We start from the raw sequence: 9,105 nt of genomic DNA, 5'->3' as shown, positions 1-9,105 counted from the left end.
TGTGTGTGTGTGTGTGTGTGTAAAAGAGAAGACGCTCAGGAAAGTATTACTTATATTTTTTATGTTTGAAAAAATATCTTCCATGTGAAAACAAAGCAGAACACAAAATCCAGGGGTGGGTTTTGATAATCAAGTATGTATTTTTGTATATATTTTAAATGCAAACAGTAGGTTTCTTTGTCGTTGAGAAAGGAAAGAAAAACTCTTTCAAAGTTACTTTTAATTTATTTTAGTTAAATCAAATGACTATTGGCATAATAACCACCCATAGATACCCAGGTAAACTAGAGGCTCTCCCTTTGAACACCAGTGTTTTGCCTGAAGGCAGGTAGAGAAAGAGGAGAAGCAAACATACCTTGTGGACATGCCAAGAGCTCCAGGCATCCTATGTTTAATCTCTGTTTCTCAGTGGAGTTCATTAGCATTATTTCCTATTTCTCATATGAAGAATCTAAGAACTGGAAAGGACTCTCAGGGCTATATAGCTAGTGGAAAGTCAGTTTTCTCACTGCAAAACTCGGTTCTAATTTTTTAAAAACTAGACCAGATAGCAGAATAGTAAAAAAAAATAAAAATGTATATTAAAAGTTATAGGGAAATGGTAGCCATTTCATTTTAATTGAAGCTCACGACTCTTTTCCACCATCTCTTGAAAGAATGCCAGAAAAATATAAGACATCATCAGAAATCTGTTGTCTGCAAACATAGACTGAAGTTTTCACCACCTTCCTCCAGCATCTTGGGACCTAGCTATTCCCAGCATAATCGTTCTTTAACTATCAGGGATTTTTAATAACAAAGGTTATTTAAAAAAAAAAAAAAAAGCTTGATTTATCACTGTTGAATGTAGAAGTCGTGATCACCAGAAACACTGATATTTCTGCGCGTGCATGCTTACATGCTCATGGAAACGTGAGTGTGCACGTGTGCACATGCCAGAGTGTTTTATAAGGCGTTTGGAACGCAAAGATTATATAGGAATTTGGGCAAGTATAAAAGATGACTACTGGCAGAGTGCACAAAGGGATGGTCTGTGCTTACTCATGTGTTCAATCCTATGGCCACTTGCCAGTATTTATGTATTTTGGACAGTCTATCATTTATTGTCATTTGGTCAATAGATGGAGTGAGTGTTCCTACTCTGTGGCAGGCGCATAGATCTTGAGGTTAATAGTAGGGAAAATCCAGCATGATCCCTGACTTCAATATTGCTGTTATAGGTGCAGACGATAACAAAAGGTTATACAGTTAAATGTAAAATAGCATCTGTAATAACAGCTGCAATTGAGAGGATGCCAAGAGATATAGATATGGGGGGCCATCCTATGAATGGGGGGATAAGGTAAAATTTTCCTGGGAGAGAAATGTGAGCCTGAAGGAGGATCAGGCATTGCTTCCAGCCTGGGGAAGATGGAAGCCGCAGTTCCTTGATGCGCTGAAGCCCTCAGGAAGGAGAGGGGCTCAGATGACGCAGGGAATGTGGGTGCAGGGCCTGAAAGGGAGGAGGAGCGAGCGAAGGAAAGACACACCCTCGAAGCTAACCTGGATGAACTGAATAAGGATTTCGTTTAGGGGTCCTGAATAAAACATGTCCATTTGGCTAAAAAGTAAAAGCAGAATCTTTTTAGAGCTTTTAGTACACCCACCCTGGGGTATTTGGTATGCTGGCAAAGGTAACACAAATTAGGGTTTAAGAACAATCTTTATGGCTTTCGATATTTATATTTGATGATAAGAGAACACGGCCTGCCCAAGGAGTTATGTACACACATTCAAGGATGGAATTTATTATTGTTGAAAATAAACTTGGGGAGAGGGGGGAAAAAAACAATTTGTAAGTTCAGGACACAACCATTTTAGTGGTAATTTTGCTTTCTTTAGAACATTCTTGGAATCTTATTAATGTGTCAGCAAACAGGAGAATTTCGGGAAGGGATAGTATGGAGTTAGTCACTGGGTTTCTCCAGGTTCCCAGATCTGAGGAGACAGGTCTTGTTAGCTGATTTAGGGTAGTAAGATTAAATAAATCACCTCGAGTTTACATTGCATTGTGTATAGTGATTGTGGCTAAGGAGTTTAAGAAGAGTTTTGAAAAAATGAAAAACATGATCTCTGTAATTTAAGGATGAAGCAACAGTTTATTAATACACATGAAGATGTTTTATAATTCTGTAATAAATCCTTTCAGAGGAATTTTAAACCCATGTCCAAACATTCTGTTCTTATATATATATTCTAACATTTTATAAATCATTTCTACTTTTCTGAATTTCATATTTTTCTTTCCATAATGAATTTTCATAATCAGAAAAGGTTAACTCAGTAATAATGAATTGCCTTGAATATTTGGCAGCAAATCAAGGGAATTAATAAGCCGCTTAAATCTCATCCTTGACATCATTAAAAGCATCAAAAACTATTAATCTAAAACTTCTTTAAGCAGTCAAAATGCATAAACGGTTCTTTCAGTTCCTCGGGCTTTTCCTCTAACGATGCATTAATTCAGTGCTCAGCTTGCAACACAATTTTTCTGTGTAAGCCACAAATATGAAGGCCAATTAAGGAGGTGCATGCAATAGTGTGTCATTACCTGTTCATATCGATAATGGATACAGCATACTTTTATGTCCTGTAATGTAGAAAATACCATATGAAGTTTTGAACTTGAGGATGACTAGGTCTCTAGAAGGAGCAGAATGCAGTACGTTAATGAATAGTGTTGGTCTAAGAAATGTTGGTGCTAGGAAACAGCTTTGAATCTGTGATATGAAACTACAACAGAAAAAATACACTTGAAATCATACAATTCTATAATTGGAAATTTCAAAACTTGAATTTTTATGCTGTGTTACTATAAATTATATTTTCCGTGATTTTTTTTTTTTAATGCCTGAGGAATATTCGAAGCAATGCAAAAGGAGAAAAATGAAAAATAATGTCACTGGAGGTTTTCTAATCAAAACAAATCTCTTTTCTTCTTACACATACAACTTCTTCCCCGCTTTTCTATGTGAAGTTTCCTCCCACGAGCTGCTATATAGCACAGTAGGTACCAAAGATGAGGCCGTCATGCTAGGTGAGGTTAACCCAAAAACATTCTTCAGAATAAAGTAATCACCGGAAGGGCTAGCTGGGAGACAGACTGCCGGCCTTGCCCCCCTAATTTCTGATTCAGCAGATCTGGAGGGGGTGCCTGAGGGTTTGCATTTCTGATAAGTTCCCAGGTGATACAGATGCCACTGTTCCAGGGACTCCAATTTGAGAACCACTGCATTAGTTTCCTTCATTTCTAGAGAAATAAGAGAATCTTTGTTACACCAGAAAAACTTACTTTTAAATAACGAAATGTTGTCATTCCATCAGAGAAATTGTTTTTAAATTGTAAAAAACCTCCAAATCACTTTGTATAATAGATCCATTTATTTACAAATGGATTACTTTTCAAAATGAATTATTAAGAGCCTGAAAAATTATTTTTATTATAAAACTAATTAAAATAATTAAGATCTGTGTCTCATTTGCAATGTAAATGTATTTTAATAAAAATAGACTAATAATTTGAGACATTTATTCAGTGTTTAAAGATTATTTTGCAAATATATGTAATGATGTACTTGTTTTCGTAAAATATCTTTGGAGAAAGTCTTGCTTTTACTGGCCCATAACTTGTTAAACGTCTTGTTGAATTAATTTTTTCCCATTGAAAAAATGTTTTTAACGTGATCAATAGAACTATCTATATGCCTCACTTTCATGGTAGAATTACAAAGCAATTACAGGCACTTGTTAATAAGATAGCTAGATGTTCTCTTTTCAGTGAGTAAATCTACATTTAGAGGGATGGTGACTATGGGAAGGGGTGATGAGCTGAACAACCTCGCTTTGACATTAATGTATCAGATCTCATCCTCTGCCATAATTCTTGTTTTAATTATTCTTCTCTGGGTGACTAGGAGGATCTATGACCACTTTTTTTCTGTTTTTAGAGATATACGAGACTGTCCTTTTGTGTTTGGGAGATTTTAAATGTTCCTAATATTTTAATCTACACATAGACCCTTGGAATGTACTGAGACATTTAATACAGTCATATAAATGTGAAAACCAAAACTTAGTTATGGTGAAATTACTAGTTTTACTTAAACTGGTTCCACCAAGCTCAGTCTTTTAAGCAGAATTCGGAACTGGCAAGTTCGGGGTAATGTTGACCTTACACATATTAGGTTAAATGGCATAATATTTTGACTAACACACTACTTAGGATAGTAGAAAGGTCTATTCTATGGAAGGAAAATACACCCTTTTACTCCCAGGAAATAGGTACTTGATGCTCACCGAGTCCCCTTACATCCTGGTGGAAAGTAAGGGGACCATGATGGGGAGATAGGAAAGAATTCGATTATGGTCTAACAAAAGAAGATTGAGTGGCAATGGAAACTTTGTCTTCCTCTCTTTGTGCTGGTCTTTTTAAAAATGGAAAATATCTTGTTCTTTCTCCTTATCTCATCAATAATAAGATGCAAATTAACTGTTGCTTGGTTTTCTCCAGAGTTAATTTAATGTGACTTAAGACTGCTCTTTAAAACTACTAAGAAACTTCAGCTAGAACAAACACAGCAACCCTATGTTGAGATTGTCATTTAGCAGCCTTTTGGGTACTGCTGTCCGAAAACCTATCTCTGACTGGCTTAAGCACAAAGAATTTATTGTCTCGTGACTGAAAACTGCAGGAGTAGTTTCAGCCATTCTGGGATTCAGGGCTTGAAGGGTGTAATCAAATTGCTTGTTTGTTTTTCCCTTTACTCTGCCTTTGAACATATTAGTTTCATCCTTGGGGCCCAGAAAGCAGCCCAGCAGCTCTGGGCTCTCTCTTCATGGGGCAACATGGCTGCAGCACCTCCAGCCTCACATTTCTCCACATTCCGGCTCCAGGATGTCATGGCTTTGTAATGTGTCAAATTGGCTAAACGAAATTATGTTTCCCAGAGTTCTCTTCTCTCTTCTCTGAATATTTCTCGTTAGGGCTGGTCACAATAGAACTCTGTGGAAGATCACAGTGGAGCAGCAGACATTGTGGCTCTTGGAAAGTAGACGTTGATCAGGCCCCACCGCAGCCCCTGACTCAGCTCGTTGGGGGGGCTGGAGCAGCTGCCTGGCCTACAGCTCAGCTTCCCGGGGTTCTCCGTTCCCTTCTCCAAACCACAGCCATGTGTGAGTGTGAATCTGTGGTGAGCATCGCTTCTCCTGCGGTTTTTCCACAACAGTGAGGTCGTAGGCTTGGACGCGGAGAGACCAGCATGGGTACCAGTGATGGAGAAATGCAGACTCTAGTTGTCCCTGCTCTTCCCCTGTTATGTCCATCTTTTCTTTCGCTTAGCCTGGCCTGTGTATGACGTCAGACTCAGCACCGAAGACAGAAGAGCCAGGCAAGACTTTGACCACCAAGTATTTGACCATCAAGTATTTCTTGATAACTCCATAAAAAGAATCCCTCTGATTGGGCCAATTAAGTTTTGTGCTCATCCCTCAGCCAATCACAGGGCTGGGCCTTTGATTGGCCAGACCTGGGTCACACACTCCTTCCTTGACACCCCATCCAGACCATCAAGTTTGAGAGTCATTCATTGATCACCAGGTGAAATCTGTAAATGGGAAAAGATAGCTGTTGGGGAGGCCACTAAAATGTGAATGAGATTAACCTCAGCACTATTTTCTGTACCAGGAAACCATTATCCCTCAAGTGTAATTCAAGAAGCTAGTCCTATGAGTCCTTATGAGACTGAGCAATGGGCCTGCTTCTATAAACTTCTGCACTAAATCAAACGCTAAGTAAATGGAACTTCACTGGCAATTTCTACCCTCTATATCCCATTAATAAATTTCTGATAATGTGATAGGGCCACTTAAAACCCCATTAAGACTATGGGTTCACCTGGCCCAAAAGGCCCAGGGACAGATTTCCTTAACTGCTGACTCTCAGGCAGGACTCATAACATAGTTGATGTACCTCACCTGCTGCCAGAAAGAAACTGGGAGAGAAGGATAGAGGAAGTGTTTCCAGAATGACTGACTGAGAAAATTGTAGTTGGGATCGCATGGCATGACCTGCCAGAAAAAGCAGCATGCCGACTCCTTTGAACATTCTCTGAATGAAATTACGAAAGCGAGTCTAGGGTCAGTGGTATTTCTCTTTCTTAGCCATCTGACTTTTCATTGGAAACTTTTATCTCCTCTTAAATTAGTAACCTTTAACTATTGCCCAAGGGGAAAGTAGAACAGTAATGTGAGCAAAGTGAATTAAATGATTCAAAGACATAAATGAAAAATAGAGCAAAAGGAAAGGGATACACACAAAGACGGTGTGTGTGAGACTGTTTTATATACTTACCAGCTTTATTAAGATATAATTCACATATCATACGATTCACCCGGTCCGTTTTTATAAGAACCCATAAACATTTTCTTTCTTAAAACATAGTTCCTGTTTAATATGTGTTCAATTATATTTACAATTCATTCTGTGGAGAAATGCTCTCCAGGAGGGCATTTTTCAGGGTTGAGTGGAATACCGTGGGTTGTGGCGAAATAAAGGATTAGTGATCAAGGTTATTCGTGAGAAGATGAGGAGAGAGCACTTGATGTTACATTCCAAAGGCAATTTTCAAGAGGTTTCACTGGTAGTTTAGAAAAGAAAAAGAAGTCTAAAGTCCTCCATTCACACTCTTAGAGAACTTTTGTATATTTTCCCATTTTGATTGCTGAGATTACTGTGCTCTTGGGAGTACGAATCCAATTTCTGATATGAGAGCTGCAAACCTACTAAAAGTAACTAATCCACCAGCCATGGGTTCCTGCCTTGAGCAGCGTTCTAAATCTGTCCTTAGTGAGAGAGCTCTGTATTGACCACTTAGTATATTCTGTTTAGCTACTAGAAAATTGTATTAATTTGCTAGCGCTGTCATGATAAAGTACCATAGACTGGGTGGGTGGCTTAAACAACAGAAATGTATTTCTTTACAAGGCCAGGATCAGAGTTTTGTCAGCTTGGTTCCTTCTGAGGGCCACGAGGAGAGGCTCTGTCCCAGCGTCTCTCCTGGCTCGGACACTGTCGTCTTTCCTCTGTGTCTCACATGTTGTGGCCTCAGTGCATGTGTCTGCATTCCTGGCTCTTTTTAAGGGCAGCAGTCGTTGGGTTAAGGCCCACCCTGGTGACCTTATTTTAACTTCCTTTCGAATGATCCTATCTTCAAATATAGTCGCATTCCTAGCTTCTGGGGGTAATGGCTTCAACATATGCATTTTGAAGGGGGACATAATAAATAAAAATGATTTGATCAATTTTTGTTTTTTATTTACCAAAATCAACTATTTTACTCAAACAATCCTGCAGTGAGCCTTTTAAAGTTTTACTTCCTGTTTCTTTATCAGGGCAAATCATATGTCTTTGAGAGGTGAAGGGTGTTTCAGAGCCACAAAATGAGCAGAATTGTAGAGAGATGACTGACTTAGACAGCTGAGACTCTTTCATTGTCATTTGACCTCAGGCAAGATATATCATCAAACTCTGCTTCTGAGAACTAATGAAAACTATTGGTGTAGATGAGATATCTTTGTAGATACTTTCCCTTGGGTTTTCTTTCTTGTCACTACAGGGCCTCAGTACTACAGATAAAGAATGCTATTTTTGACGGGTGGGAAACTGTGAAGACAGTCTAAGGACAGACCAAATGTCTTAGGTGGGGACTGTGATATGAGTCTGGACCTATTTATTTATTTATTTGTTTGTTTGTTTGTTTGTTTGTTTAACTCTGACATGCCTGGGATGATCACCTGTTATTGAGCAAATCAAAATGATGGCTTGGATCACCCAGAAAGCACGCTATGCAAATCTGAGAAATTTGTCTTGAAGAGTGTGGTGGGTGGGAGAGGAAGTACAGGATATGCTGGACTCTGTGGGCCGAGAGGAGCATCCAGAACAGGGATGTGAGAGAAGAGGCGGGAAGTCTTCAACGGGGCACTGCCATATCAGTTTTCCCCAGTTGTCATTTTTTTAGTCTTTTCAGTGCAGTTAGGGTAAACAACCTTTCCTTGCTTGCCGGGACTAAGGGTTTTCCTGAGACTTGGGAATTTCATTGCCGAAACCAGGAAAGTCCCAGGAAAACTGAGACAGTTGGTCACTCCAGGTACAAACCAATAAAGGCCACTGTTAAAAATAAAAGTGGCAGTCTACAGCCATACCACCCTGAACAAGCCCAATCCCGTCTGATCTCAGATCTCAACAGGGTTGGGCCTGTTAGTACTTGAATGGGAGACCACCTAGGAAGACCAGGTGCTGTAGGCATGAAAAAAAAAAAAAAAAGATTATAAGCCGTCAAGGTCCTTGCAATCTGTGAGGTCAACCAAGGGTCACCTCACCAAATAAATAAATAAATACATTTAAATCATTGTCAGGCTTTTAACATGTAGCTCAAATAATCACAATACTTAAACCTGTGTTAATGAGGGGACATGGGATATTTTTATAGGTGAAGAGAGTCATGAAAAGTACCAAGAATGTGTCACTTCAGGACAGACTGTTTTGAGGAAAGGGCAACATTTAAAGTAAATACACGGTGCAAAAGTTGATAGGGAGAGATACTAAGAACAAACCTTGCTATTTAAAATTTTGGCGGAGGACCAGACCCAGGAAAGCTCACACCACTGTCATGCGGATAATCTTTTTAAGGGTATCTGTAAGTATGATGCTGGATTACCCATTGCTCTGATTACAAAACACTGAATTATTAGCTTATTCCGGTTAAACAAAAAAAACTGTCAAATCAATTTGCAACTGTACTGGCCAGTTTATGGAAAAAGTAGTTGTCAAACTATTATTTTTAGTTTACAAAGAGCAGTATTAGGCACATTCATCTGCACATTAAATTTAAGACCTGGAGAAAGTATGAAAAGCTCTTACGTGTCTGACTTTGTGAACTTTGCAAAAGGTCTTCAGAAATTCTTTTCAGGATTAACTGGAAGCTGACAATGACTTAACATGGATACAATGATCAACCAACCTGTTAATTAGCATTTAGGCAACACTAGATTGTGCCAAGTCAGGCACCA

At 38.9% G+C, this 9,105-nt stretch overlaps 1 pseudogene; it reads left to right on the top strand.

Annotated features, from left to right (window-relative positions):
• Nucleotides 1–8,224: 8,224 nt before the first annotated feature.
• Nucleotides 8,225–8,341, top strand: LOC118611119 (annotated as a pseudogene).
• Nucleotides 8,342–9,105: the final 764 nt, after the last annotated feature.

This window comes from Rousettus aegyptiacus, unplaced genomic scaffold (assembly GCF_014176215.1).
Source record: "Rousettus aegyptiacus isolate mRouAeg1 unplaced genomic scaffold, mRouAeg1.p scaffold_m13_p_13, whole genome shotgun sequence".
NCBI lineage: Eukaryota > Metazoa > Chordata > Mammalia > Chiroptera > Pteropodidae > Rousettus > Rousettus aegyptiacus.
This window is presented reverse-complemented; position numbering and strand designations above follow the sequence as displayed.